Raw genomic sequence first — 13656 nt, 5'->3', positions numbered from 1 at the left:
TCTTGACTAATGAAATTCTATTTGACTCTAGGCTCATGCATATAGATACCTGAGGACAGAATTTGCTGTTGTCTTTGAAGACATTTTTCCCATATCAGCGGAGACTATAAGCATGAAAGAAGGGGAGGGGGAAATTGAGATGCATATTTTCATAAATCTTATTTCATTAAGTTTCAGGAAATGTCCATACTGCCAGGATTTCCTATTGTTCCGATATGCTGTAGCATGTCTGTGTGGGCTAGGTGAAATGTAGAATTAGCTCAGAAAGCTCTTCTTGGCTGAATTAAGGCTAAAATTCATATCCCCCCAGTGTAAAGTATTGCTTTTGGCATTTTGATGAAAGGCTGGTTGATGATTCAAGAAACATAAAGACGAGTCCTACTTTATAAAAGTCTGATTTTTACGTGATTTATTTTAACCACTTTTTAAATTTTATTGAACAGACCTGTCTGTGCATTCCTCTAGTTTCTGTTGCTGTCATACACTGCCTTTTTTGTGGCATAGGAGGGAGATTTTTAATTGCTAGACAATTTAAAAAGCTTAGTATTGTCTGAGGAAGGCTGAGGAAGAAATCATTGCATTTTTGTCATTCTCAGAAGAAAAAAAACAATAAAGTATCTCAAGCTTTACAAAACCCCCAACTGCATGCCTGTTCTCTGTGTCGAAGGAGGAAGGAAATGGTCAGGAAACCAAAGAACAGAAAAATACCAAATCTAGATTGAATAACATCAACAAAAACAGCTCCATATTGTCTGTCAGCTTAAAACTAAACGTGCCGTCTTCAAAATTCATGAATTAATTTACCAAAGCACGTATTAGGATAAATTAAAAATTAAGAGAAAGGGTTAAATTATATTGTTATATTTCTCTATATATTATTATATTAGTTTATGTAATATAATATATACCTACTGAACTCCCACTAAGCAGACAGTAACATGTTAGGTGGAGTGGGGTATACAAAGACAGTTAGGCCTGGTGCCTCTCTTTAAGTTAATCTCCTTCAGGAAACATATGGCCAGATAACTAACTAAAAATACAAGACAGTGTTTGATAAGTGCCAAATGAAATACATAGACAAGGTATGCTCTAAAATTTTAAAAGAGGGAGTCATCATTTGCAGGATCTTACAAAAACTTAAATTAAGGTTTTTTTTGTTTGTTTGTTTTTAGTTGGGAATATAGATAAGAACTTACTAAATCCTTTGTTTGGAACAGAGAAAGAAGATCTTGGTACCTTTTATTCTAACTTGTCATCCAGGGTTTTGGCAGCCCATCCTGATTTTTAGTTCTGAATTCTGATATATTTAGATGCACAAAGATCTTCACTTTGGAGAAAATGTGAGCCAGTCTCTTGTACCAAAACACACACACAACACCAGCGGTCAAAGTATTTCAGAAAGATTCTCTTCAGCAGACTCACCTCCAAGAAGAACCTGTCTTCGTTTCTATCCTGCCTCTGATGACTATTGCCTAAGTGGCAAGGCCTTTGACCTCATTAGGCCTCCCTTTCCTAATCTGAAAGATGAAGGGGTTGTACCAGGTGATCTCAGAGGTGCCTTCCAGCTCTAGAACTACTCTCCTATGAGCTTATAGTCCAGTTCTGCTATTCAGCTAAGAATCCCCTTCCCAGTTGCTTGTAGCCCTCCCAGACAATGGCAAAAAAAAAAAAAAAAAAAAGCCCTTCTTATTTTTTAAAAAGAATTCCACAAAACTGCTCCCTGTGAGAAGCTCTTGCCAAACAGTGGAATCATTGCTTATATTCAGGAACTAGCACGGCTGTACTATGAATGCCCCCTTTTGGGACAGTGTAGCTAGACCTATGTAGCAATAAAGTGAGGGGTCCCATCCCATTACGCCCATATATAGGATGGGAGGGACCTTCTCCAGCTTCTCCTTCCTTCTATAAGCTAAATATATGGTATCAAGTTCAACTTTCACTTCAAAAAAGACAGGGCAATTCTTTTATATGATAAACATCAATCTTTTATGAATGTAGCCCCAGGGCCTCTGCCTCCTAATTTGTTCACTGAGAGACTGAAGTATGTGTGTTGAAGGTGAGAGGGTGGGAAGGAAAGTCCTATGAAGATGATCTCTAAGGTCATTTCCAGCTCTAAAATGGAAAGATTCTATGTTATTACAATTTCCTAGATCTGGTGCTTTTTTAGGACAGGAGGGGGTGTGAGAAGTTCTATTGGGAGAGGGAGAGAGGGTTTTTGATACCCTTTATTTTACTATTCAAAACTAACTCTTCACAAGTGTTTTTTCTTTTAGATTAAATCCCTTTTCTCCCTTTGAATATGCCCAAAGCCCTAAACTAAATAAAAGGCCTTTACAATTCACCAGGCCTAAGATTATAACAATACATCAATGCATAAAACTTCTGGGAGGATTAGTACATATTCAGTGTCAGTTTAGTGCCATCAAGTGGACTAATGTGAGAAATTGCATTTGTAAGTTGTTTTTTTTTTAACACTGAAACTTATGGTACTTTTAGATTGCTGTAAAAAAAGAATAAAAAATCAGAGTATCGTTATTAAAACTGTTATAAAAGGGGACATAATATTGTATTAGCTGTCAGAGCAAAATTTATACTGGTTGGCTTCAACTTATCAGGAATTTTGAACTAGATCAATCTTTAAAAATCTAAAAGTTCACATTAGTTCATGCCATATTAAATATTTAAGTATGATCCAGTCTCTCTCAGAAATTCTTTTGGGCTACAAAATTCTGCTTTGTGTAGAAACAAAATAGGATTGATGCTTTTGGATGACGCTCACTAGATTATTTTACTCTGATATGATACTCAAGATGCACAGCGAATAGAAGACTAGTCTTTGAGTCCAAACAACCTAGGTTCAATCCCTGATTCAATCACATATGGATGTATGGAAAAGACATGTCATCCACCAGTCCTCCTACAAATCTCTGACTACATATCTCAATAGTTGAGAACGGTATCTATATTTGCTGAGGAAATTTCCACAGGAGTTTCCTCTCTGATGAAATCACAGCTATAAATCAAAAAACTAAAATTACGCTTATGCCTGCCTATTATTTTGTCCTATACACTACTTCTCCTTCCCCACAAAATGCACCTGTGATTTCTTTGGTATATAGGAATTTCTAGGGAGAAAATCCCCTCTGCACGGATGAGCTACATCTGTGGGACATTTAGAGGTCAAGTGATTTGTTCAAGATCAAACAGTCAATTTGTGCTACAGGCAGAACTTGAACCCAAGTATAACTGACTCCAAAGTCAAGTCTCTGTCCAGTAAATCTTACTACCTCTGTGAGTATTATGATTAAACTGTCAATCACCTCCACCTCTTCAGCTCAGTGGTACAATGTGTAGTATGCTGGGCCTGTGATCAAGAAGACCTGAGTTCAAATCCAGCCTTACTTACTAGCTATGTGATTGTGAGCAAGTATTTAATTTCTGTCCACTCCACTTAATTTCTGTATTCTCCAGTATAAATGAGGATAATAATGGTGTGTATCTCCCAAGGTTGTTGTCAGGATCAAATGAGATTACATTTGTATAGCACCACAGCAGTCACTATGGATATGCATGCCTATTTCCAGAGTAAATTTGCAAAATATGAACTCTTCCTCAGAGACAAAGCCTACACATTTATTCAGACTCCAGAAAGCCAAATCCATCATAGTAACAAAGAAATCTATACATATTATCAATGCAGGGAGCACAGCCATCCCCAAGCCTTCCCTTAGGCAGGCCTCCCCACAAACAATCTCCCTTAGGCAAAATCACTCCCTCTCTCACTCAAGCTAGCTGCTCTGCCTGCTCTCTCCCAACTCCACCTCATCCTCTCTCAGTTGCACCCTTCTTGCTCCACCTGATTGGCAAGCTCCTAGCTACATCGGCTCCATATGACTCAAGCTGTGGGGTGGGCCAGTGCTCAAAGCAGGTTGCAGAACCAAAACATTTATTCAGACTCCAGAAAGCCAAATCCATCATAGTAACAAAAACCTATACACAATAACAATGCACAGAACAACACCCAGGCCTTCTTCATGCTAGGCTTCCCACAAAGCAGCTCTATTAAACAAATCACAGACTTCCCTTAAACAAAATGCCCTTCTCACACTTACAGCCAGCTGTGGGCTTGCCTGCATCCTTCCTAGCTCTGACTGCTCACATGACTAACATCCTGGAGCTCCACTCCAGCTTCCCCTCTTTCTGTTCCACCCTTCCTGCTTGTTCCATTCAGCAAATTCCTCCCTCCACAGACTCATGTGACTCAAGCTTCCATGTGACCCAGGCAGATCACATGGGCCTATTATTGAATGGGGAAGATATTCCCATTTAAATTACCATTACAACATCTTAAATTCAACATATTCAAAACTGAACTCATTTATCTCTCCCCCTTTCCCTAGGGCACTGCCATCTTCCTAGTCACTGAAGTTTGAAATCCAGTTGTCATCCTCACTTTCTCACCCTGAACCACTCCATATCCAGTCAATTGTCAAATCATGATCCTGTCTTTGTACCATGTCCCCTTCTGTCTTTCAATAGTGCCACCACTTTGGTCTAGGCTCCCCATCACCTCACACTTTAACCATTGCAATACTGTGCCTCAAGTCTCTCCCCATTCCAACCCAGATTCCATTCAGATGTTAAATTGATTTTCCTTAAGTGTAGATCTGACCATGCCAAAAAAACAAAAACAAAAACAGCCCCCCAAACCCCACCCCCAATGCAATAAACTCAAAGCTATTACTTCTAAGATAAAATACAAAATCCTCTCTTAAGTATTCAAAGTCCTTCATAGCCTGGTCCCTTCCTACCTTTATAGTCTTTTCCCCATGTCCTCTGTGATTCAGTAACAATGGCCACCTTGCTTTTCATCACACAAAACATTCCTGGCATTTTCCCTGACTGACTGCCATGACTAGAATTTTCTCCCTCCTCATCTCAATCTCCTGGCTTCTTTCAAGTCCCAGTTAAAATCCCATTTTCTAATGGAAGCCTTAATGCTAGTGCCTTCCCTCTGTTGATTATTTCCAATTTATCTTGTCTATATCTTGTTTGTGCATAGTTGTTTGCTTGTTGTCACCTGAGCATGAGCACACTGAAGGAAAGGACTGGTTTGGTTTTGGTTTTGCCTTTCTAGCTTACCCAGAGCTTACAAAGTGCCTGGCATACAATAGGTGCTTGAACCAAGTCTTTCATTTTCTTATTTTTATTTTTTAAATGGTATTTTATTTTTTCTAATTACACATAAAGATGATTTTTAGCATTCATTTTTTGTAAGATTTTGAGCTCCACATTTTTTCTTCCTCCCTGTCTCCCATCTCCCCTCCCAAGATAGCAAGCAATCTGATATAGGTTATACATATGCAATCATGTAAACATATTTCTACATTAGTCATGTTGTGAAAGAAGAAACAGAACAAAAGGGAAAAGCCACAAAAAAAAAAGTGAAAATATATGCTTTGATCTGCATTCAGACTCCACAGTTCTTTCTCCGTATGTAGACAGTATTTTCCATCATGAGTTCTTTGTACTTGTCTTGGATCATTATATTGCTGAGAAGAACTAAGTCAAACATAGTTGATAATCAATAATGTTACTGTTACTGTCTGTGTACAATGTTCTCCTGGCTCTGCTCACTTCACTCAGCATCAGTTCATGTAAGTCCTTCCAGGTTTTCTGAACTCCATTTGCTCAACACTTCATATATAGCATGATAGTATCCTATTACATTCATATACCATAACTTGTTTAGCCATTCCCCAATTGATAGGCACTCCCTCAGTTTCCAACTCTGCCACCACAAAAAGAGCTGCTATAAATATTTTTATACATTTAGGTTCTTTTCCCTTTTCTATGATCTCTTTGGGATACATAACTTTACTGGATCAAAGGGTATGCATAATTTGTTTGTCCTTTGGACATAGTTCCAAATTGCTCTCTAGAACGGTTGGATTAGTTCACAACTCCACCAACAATGTATTAGTGTCTCAATTTTCCCACATCTCCAACATTTATCATTTTCTTTTTCTGTCATATTAGCCAATATGACAGGTGTGAAGTGACACCTCAGAGTTTAAACCAACTGTTTCTCAGAGCAGTTCTGTAAAGGACAGCATCTCCATTTTACAGATAAGAAAGGTGAGGCACCATGTAGTTGCTCAGAGCAATACTGGAAAAAATCTATACCAGTAAATTGGTAGTAAGTTAGAATATAAAACAGCCTGGAAAGGAACTCATGAGCTTCATTGAAAGTAGTTGTGGCTGTGGCTCTGTGCTTAAAACAAAACACACCAGAATGGACAATAACCTTGTGTTAATAGTTTCCAACTCGTGGAATTGGATTAACTGTGTGACTAGTGTAATTGATAATAAGGAAATGAAGAATAAAGGGATAAGACTGAACCTGTGATTTCAAATGATGTAGAGAACTCCCAGATGAAGGAACTCATTCTATAAAAGCAGTTAGGCATTTTCTCTGCAACTTATCATCTTAGAGTGTTGCCCAGGGCAGTGAGAGGTTTTGTGACTTGTTTAGGGTCACATAGCCACCATGTGGTAGAGGCAGGAATCCAACTCAATTTTTCCTGGCTCCAAGGCTGGTTCTCCATCTACTACCCCATACTGCTTAAATGATAGCCCTGGAATTAGAATCATGTGGGAAAAAAACAGCCAATTCTAGAGCTACATTTAGATATAGAGAAAGAAAAGCTTTGCAATTTCTGGAAGTATGTTGGCATGAATCTTCCACCTTATGAATCGTTATTATATGTCAGAATTAGAATGGTACTAATTGCTTGAATTCTCTCAGGAAGTAAGATTGTTTCAAGTGTCTTGCATGCTTCCTTTTAACCCCGTGACTGAAGTGGATAAAATAATGCTCCTAATTTGGAGCTAAGGAATTCTGGGGGGGGGGGGGAACCCCAACCTCATGGCAGCTTGGGAAAATTCCATTCATAAACATATTATTATATGTTGGGGACTGGATAAGGATAGAGGACTAAAGGAACAAAGGAACAAAACTGAGTGTGCTATCCTGTCCTAAACATATGTGCTCAACTTAGTCAACAGCATGTAAAGATGTTGGTAATGATGAATGATTCCAAGTGTCATAGTCTTGTAACACTAAACTAATGGCTTCTTGGACCACTAGTCTCTCTACCTTTCATTCACATTTCTAATTGTTTAGAATGGTTTCCTCCTATTTCTGAAAATGAAATTCATCAAAATAGTTGAAATCCGTAAGAGGGACTTTGTTTTTACACCATGATACTAAGGTAGTATAAGAGAAAAAGCAAACACTGATTTATAGACTAGTTAATATTTTCCAATGCTAGGCATAGCAATTAAGCAAAAGAGTTGAGATTTGTGTGGGTGGGGTTTAGAAGAAGGCACAGCTTTACTCTAGTATAATATCTGTATTTGTGGATCAAGCAATATGTTTCCGAAGAAATTTTTATATATTCATATATAAACACATAGGCAACTCCACACTGACTCTCCTGACTCTCTCTCTCTCTCTCTCTCTCTCTCTCTCTCTCTATATATATATATATATATATATATATATGTATATATATATGTATGTATATATATGTATATATATATAAAATACATACACGTATAGATGCATGTATATATGTATGGATACTATATTTTATAATCTATTTAATTTATGTTCTAATAATAACAATCAATAATTTTTAATAACTAGCCATCTGGATGCCTATAGTTCTCTCTCTATAAAATTTTTATGAAAATATCTCTCAACTCCATCAAGAGAATTCTTGATAAAGATTTGAAAAGGGAACAGATTTTTGCAAAAGATATTCTACAACAGACCATAGCTTTATGGCCACACAACTGATAGAAAGAATAGAGAATTCAAGATTTCTCTGACTTTGTTGTTTGTTGACTATTTTTTAAATAGCATTAGATTCAAAAGGGCAAAAGACTGGCTTAAAGTTGCTCTTTCCTTACAAATGTCAAAAATCATATAAATGTCTTGAAAGATGTAACAGAGGACATCAATTTATTCAACTGCCATATCATGGCTAGTATTTATTTAGTGCTTTAAGATTTGTAAAAAACTTTATATGTATTATCTCATCTGATCCTTGGAACAACAACTCTAAGAAATATATGCTATTATTATCCCCATTTTTCAGATGAGGAAACTGAGGTACACAGCAATCAAGTGACTTTCCCAGATTCATACAGCTCACATCTGAGAGATGATTTCAACTCAGGTAACTCAGGTCTTTCTGACTCTAGGAAAAAGTCAGGAAAGAACCAGGATAGGAAAAAAAAATTATAGATCAAGTGAATCTTTAAAATATGGAGTTATATCAGGTTATAAGACAAGGCAAAAACAATTTGAAAGATAAAAAGAAACAAAAAAAGGAAACTAAATTATTTGGAAACAAACCATACACAGCCAAAATCAATAATAAACTTATATGTTCCCAATGCCCTAGCATACAAATTCATAACAAAAATATTGTTATGAGCTTAAAGAAGTCATGGACAGTAACATAATAGTTATAAGAGACTTCAAATATTCTTCTATAAATACTGTATAAGTCTAACAGACATATAAACAAAAGGGAAAATATAGAACTGAACAAATTTCCGGAGAAGCTAAAGTTAAAAGACTTATGTTGTCTTCAAAATAGGACAACAAGAGAATATGTATATTTCTCTGCACTACATGGAGCTTTTACAATAAGTGATCATGTGCTAGGATACAGAAATACTGCAAACAAATACAAAAAGGAAGAAATAGACAATATATCAGGCCTCACAACCTGTAGCCTGTGGGCTACTTATGGCTTGCAAGCTGCAAGTTGCACAGGTCTGCGATATAGACCAAAATGCAATAAGAATGGAAATTGATTCAGAGACCACAAATAAAAGATACAGATCCAAATGAAGACTTAATAATGAAATTTTAAATGATGAGTAGGTCATAGAAACAATAATGATGTAAAAGAAAATAATAAATATAGAACAATAAACCAAAATATCTGGGGTATAATTAAAGCAGTTCTCAAGGGAAAATCATATCCTTAGAATCATACATTAACAAAATAATAAAATAGAAGATTATTGAACTGAATATATTTTTTTAAAATTCAAAAATAAACAAATAAACAATCCTAAAATAAACACAAAAGAGGAAATGTTAAAAAATTAGAGGGGAAAATATAAATATGAAAGAAAAACCCATAGAAATGATAAATAAAACTGCAAGTTGGTTCCTTGAAAAGATTAACAAGATTGATAAACCCTTAGCTAATCTGATTAAAAATAAGACAGCAGAAACCAAACCAATACAATAGCAAATCAGCAAAATGTAATCACAGCAAAAATAGAGGAAATAAAAAGAGTAACCAGAACATATTATACACAGTATCTGCTAACAAAACTGAAAACACAAAACAAATGAAGGAAAACATTTAAAAAATGTAAAACACCCAAACTATCAGAAGACAAGATGAAGATGTTAATCAGATTTCAGAAAAAGCAATTAATCTCACTGTAAAGGAACAATCAGAACAATGGTAACAACAACTCCTGGCCCTAATGAATTCATGGGAGAATTCTATTACAGAATAATTAGTATTCATACTTCACAAATTATTCTCAAAAAATGAAGGGGAAAAAGCACCCTATCACAATCCTTTCATGAGACAAATATATTTCTAATACTTAAACCGGGGGAACAATAAAGCATGGAGAGAAAATTTGAGCCAATATCATAAATGAATATTGATTCAAAAATTTCAGACAAAATCCTGTTAAACAGATGACAACAAATCATTATGGGCAAGTAGGATTTATGGCAGAGATACGATAATAGTTGAACATTAGGAAAACAATCAGCATAATTAATCATATTAAACACCAAAAGCATCCCAAACCACATGACCATCTCAATGGATACAAAAAAAGGGCTTTGAAAAAAGTACACACTATTTTATGCTAAAAACTCTAAAAAAGTATAGGAATAGATGGACCTTTTTTAGTATCATAAAAGCATATAAAATCAAAAGCAAGCATCATATAAAATAGAGATACATTAGAAGCTTTGTCAATAAACACAGGAATTAAGCAAGGATGCCTATTCTCCCCATTATTATTTGATATAGTTCTGGAAATGTTAGTACTAGCAATAAGAGAAAGGAATTAAAGGAATAGTGTTAGGTAAAGAAGAAAAAAACTATCCCTGTTTGCTGATGATATAATGGTTTACTTGGAAAACTACAAAGATTCAGCAAAGATACTAATGGAAATAATTAATAGCTTCAGCAATATCACAGGCTACAAAATAAATCCTCAAGAATCAACAACATTCCTATAAAATAATAATAATAATAATAAAGCACAAGAAGCAAAAACAGAAAAGGAAATTCCATTCCAAACTACTACAAAATGCACCAAATATCTGGGGACCAGCCTCCCAAAGCAAACAAAAGACTTGCAAAGATCTAATTACAACGCATTCATTAAAGAAATAAAGAGCAACCTAAATAGCTGGAGGAATATTCAGTGCTCATAGTTAAATGAAATAAAAATGACAATACTACCAAAATTAATTCATGTTTTTAATGCTGTATTAATGAATTACAAAAGGGATATTTTATAAACTTGATAAAATAATATTGATTTCTTGATTGATAAATTGTTGATAATTTTTAAAATTGAAATTGAAAAAATTGATAAAATAATATTGATAAAAACTTGATGAAATATACATATTTGAAAAAACAAAAGATCCAAAATATCAAGGGAAATAATGAAAAGAAGTAAGGATAAACAGGGAATAGTAGCGATTCAGTACCTCAAACTATATTATAAAGAAGCAGTCATCAAAACCGTCTTGTATTGGTTAAAGAATAGAAAGAACAATAGAAAAACTAGACAAAAGAGATTCAGAAACATTAAAACTCAGTAACCCAGTGTTTGAAAAAGTGGAAAATATAAGTTACCTAGGGAAAAATTCCCAATTTGATAAAAATCTCATGGAAAAACTGGAAAGCAGTATCGCAGAAATTAGACTTAGAGCAATACCTTATACCACACACTACACTATATTCTACATGGACGTGCCATCTTAATATTAAAGATCATACTAAAAAAATTTAAAGAAAAACAAATCATGTACCTCTTACAACTAGAAATGGGAGATGTATTCTTAACCAAACAAGAAATAAAGGCAATCACAAAAAATGCACTAGATCACTTTGATTACTTGAAACTGAAAAGCTTCTTCACAGACAACAATACTACATCTAGGATAAAAAAGCAAGTGATTGAAAGAAGAAAAAGATTGTATCAAATTTCTGATAAGGGTTTGATATCTTATATATATAAATAATGTGTGTTTACTAATCGCCATTCCCCACTAGATAAATGGTCAGAGGATATGAATAAACAGTTCTCAAAAGAACTTCAAAGTATTAACAACCACATGAAAAAAGTTCCAAAACTCTAATAACAATAACAATGATAAATGCAAATCAAATGAAATCAAAACAACCTCATACCCTGCAATTGACAAAAATGACAAAGGATGGCAACAATGTTGAAGGAGTTGTGGGAAGAAAGACACACCAATACATTGTTGGTGGAGTTATTGAAGTGGTCCAACCTTTTTGGAAACCAATTTGGAATTATGCATATAAAATGACTAAAATGTCCATATCCTTTGAACCAGAGCCTCCATTACTGGATTCACATCCCCAAAAAGCCACTGGTAAGAAAAAAATCTCCATATATGCTAAAATATTTATAGCAGCACCTTTTGTGATAGCTAAGAAAAGCAGATGCTCTTCATTTGAGGAAAACCTTTAAAAAAAAAATGGTACATGAATATAATACTGCACCACTGTGCTGTAAGAAATGATGTGTGAGGAATATAAAAAAGCAAGGAAAGATCTTGTGATTTGATGCAGAATGAAGAAAGCAGAGCAAATAAAAGTCCCCAACATACACATTAACTACAACAAAGGAAATGAAAAACGATGACACACCAAAAAGTCAAAAGTAAATGTCAACAAAATTTCAAAAGATCGAGTAGGATTTGAATAAAGATATATAAGAAGATACCCCTAACCTATTCCATTGTGGAGATGGGAGGTTCATAAATATTATGTGCTGCAGATCTTTTTGGATCATTTCAATGTATCAATTAGTGGTGCTTACTTTTTTCTCTCTAAAAAATGCTATTTGGTTTTCCTCCAGTCCTCCACTAAGATGGCGTCCCGTAAAAAAGGTACCAGCTCTGGTTCTGCCAGTTCGACTTCTACAACCCACGCATCCTTGGGCAAAGAAAAAGGCAAAGGCAGCTTGGGAGACTTGGCCGTGAAGCAAGTGCAGATCTATGGCCTGGTTGTTTTGAAAATAATTAAACATTACCAAGAAAAAGGACAGGGGAATGAAGTTGTCCCGGAAGTACTTTTGGGTCTGGTGGTGGAAGACAGACTTGAAATCACCAATTGCTTTCCCTTTCCCCAACACACAGAGGATGATGCTGATTTTGATGAAGTCCAATATCAGATGGAAATGATGCGGTCTTCGGCAGGTAAATATTGATCATCTTCATGTTGGTTGGTACCAGTCTACATACTATGGCTCTTTTGTCACCCTTGCTCTCCTGGATTCTCAATTCAGTTACCAACATGCAGTCAAAGAGTCTGCAGTTCTCATTTATGATCCCGTAAAAACTGCTCAAGGGTCTCTATCATTGAGGGCATACAGGCTGACTCCTAAACTGCTGGAAGTTCGTAAAGAGAAAGATTTTTCTCCTGAAGCACTGAAAAAGGCAAATATCACCTTTGAGCACATGTTTGAAGAAGTGCCAATTATAATTAACCATTCACATCTGATCAACGTACTAATGTGGGAACTAGAAAAGAAATCAGTTGTGGCAGATAGACATGAATTGCTTAGTCTAGCCAGCAGTCATCATCTGGGGAAGAGCCTACAATTAGTGATGGACAGAGTGGATGAAATGAGCCAGGATATTGTTAAATATAACACCTATATGAGAAACACCAGTAAGCAACAGCAGCAGTCTCAGCAACGCATCAGCAGAAGAATCTACAGCACCAGAGCAGAGGAGAACCTCCTCTCCCTGAAGAGGACATGTCCATACTCTTCAAACCTCCTCAGCCTCCTGCTAGGATGGATTCACTCCTTACTGCAGGCCAAATTAATACTTAATGCCAAAATATCAGAGTTCACCACACAGAACTTGGGCAAACTCTTCATGGCTCAGGCTCTCCAAGAATACAACAACTAGAAAGAGAAAACCCATGACTTCTGGTCCGATAAAGTGTTTCCAGATAAAGGTGATGATATATACTCTGAGGTCACCTGCAGACAGCTCTTCCAAGAAATAGAATTTTCTTAATGAAAATGACAGTACTCATTTGATATCATTAACTCACTTTGGCAGTAAAATTGTTCTTATGAAAAAATAAAATTTGTTTTTAATATTAAAAAAATAAAAAATACTATTTGCATATAGAATGGCTCACAGGTTGGACAAAGGTGAGGGATACACAGTATGCTATGGGTATGTAAAATACAGAAAATATCGATAGAAATTCATTTTTAAGAAATGAAAGAGGGCAAGCAGAAAACAAAACACAA

General features: G+C 35.5%; 1 pseudogene; it reads left to right on the top strand.

The window, feature by feature from the left end:
• Positions 1 to 12252: 12252 nt before the first annotated feature.
• Positions 12253 to 13323, top strand: LOC140498413 (eukaryotic translation initiation factor 3 subunit H pseudogene; annotated as a pseudogene).
• The last annotated feature ends 333 nt before the right edge of the window (positions 13324 to 13656 follow it).

The sequence above is a fragment of the Notamacropus eugenii genome, chromosome 4, assembly GCF_028372415.1.
Source record: "Notamacropus eugenii isolate mMacEug1 chromosome 4, mMacEug1.pri_v2, whole genome shotgun sequence".
Taxonomy (NCBI): Eukaryota; Metazoa; Chordata; class Mammalia; order Diprotodontia; family Macropodidae; genus Notamacropus; species Notamacropus eugenii.
Note: the sequence above shows the minus strand (reverse complement) of the source record. Positions and strands in the feature narration are given on the sequence as shown.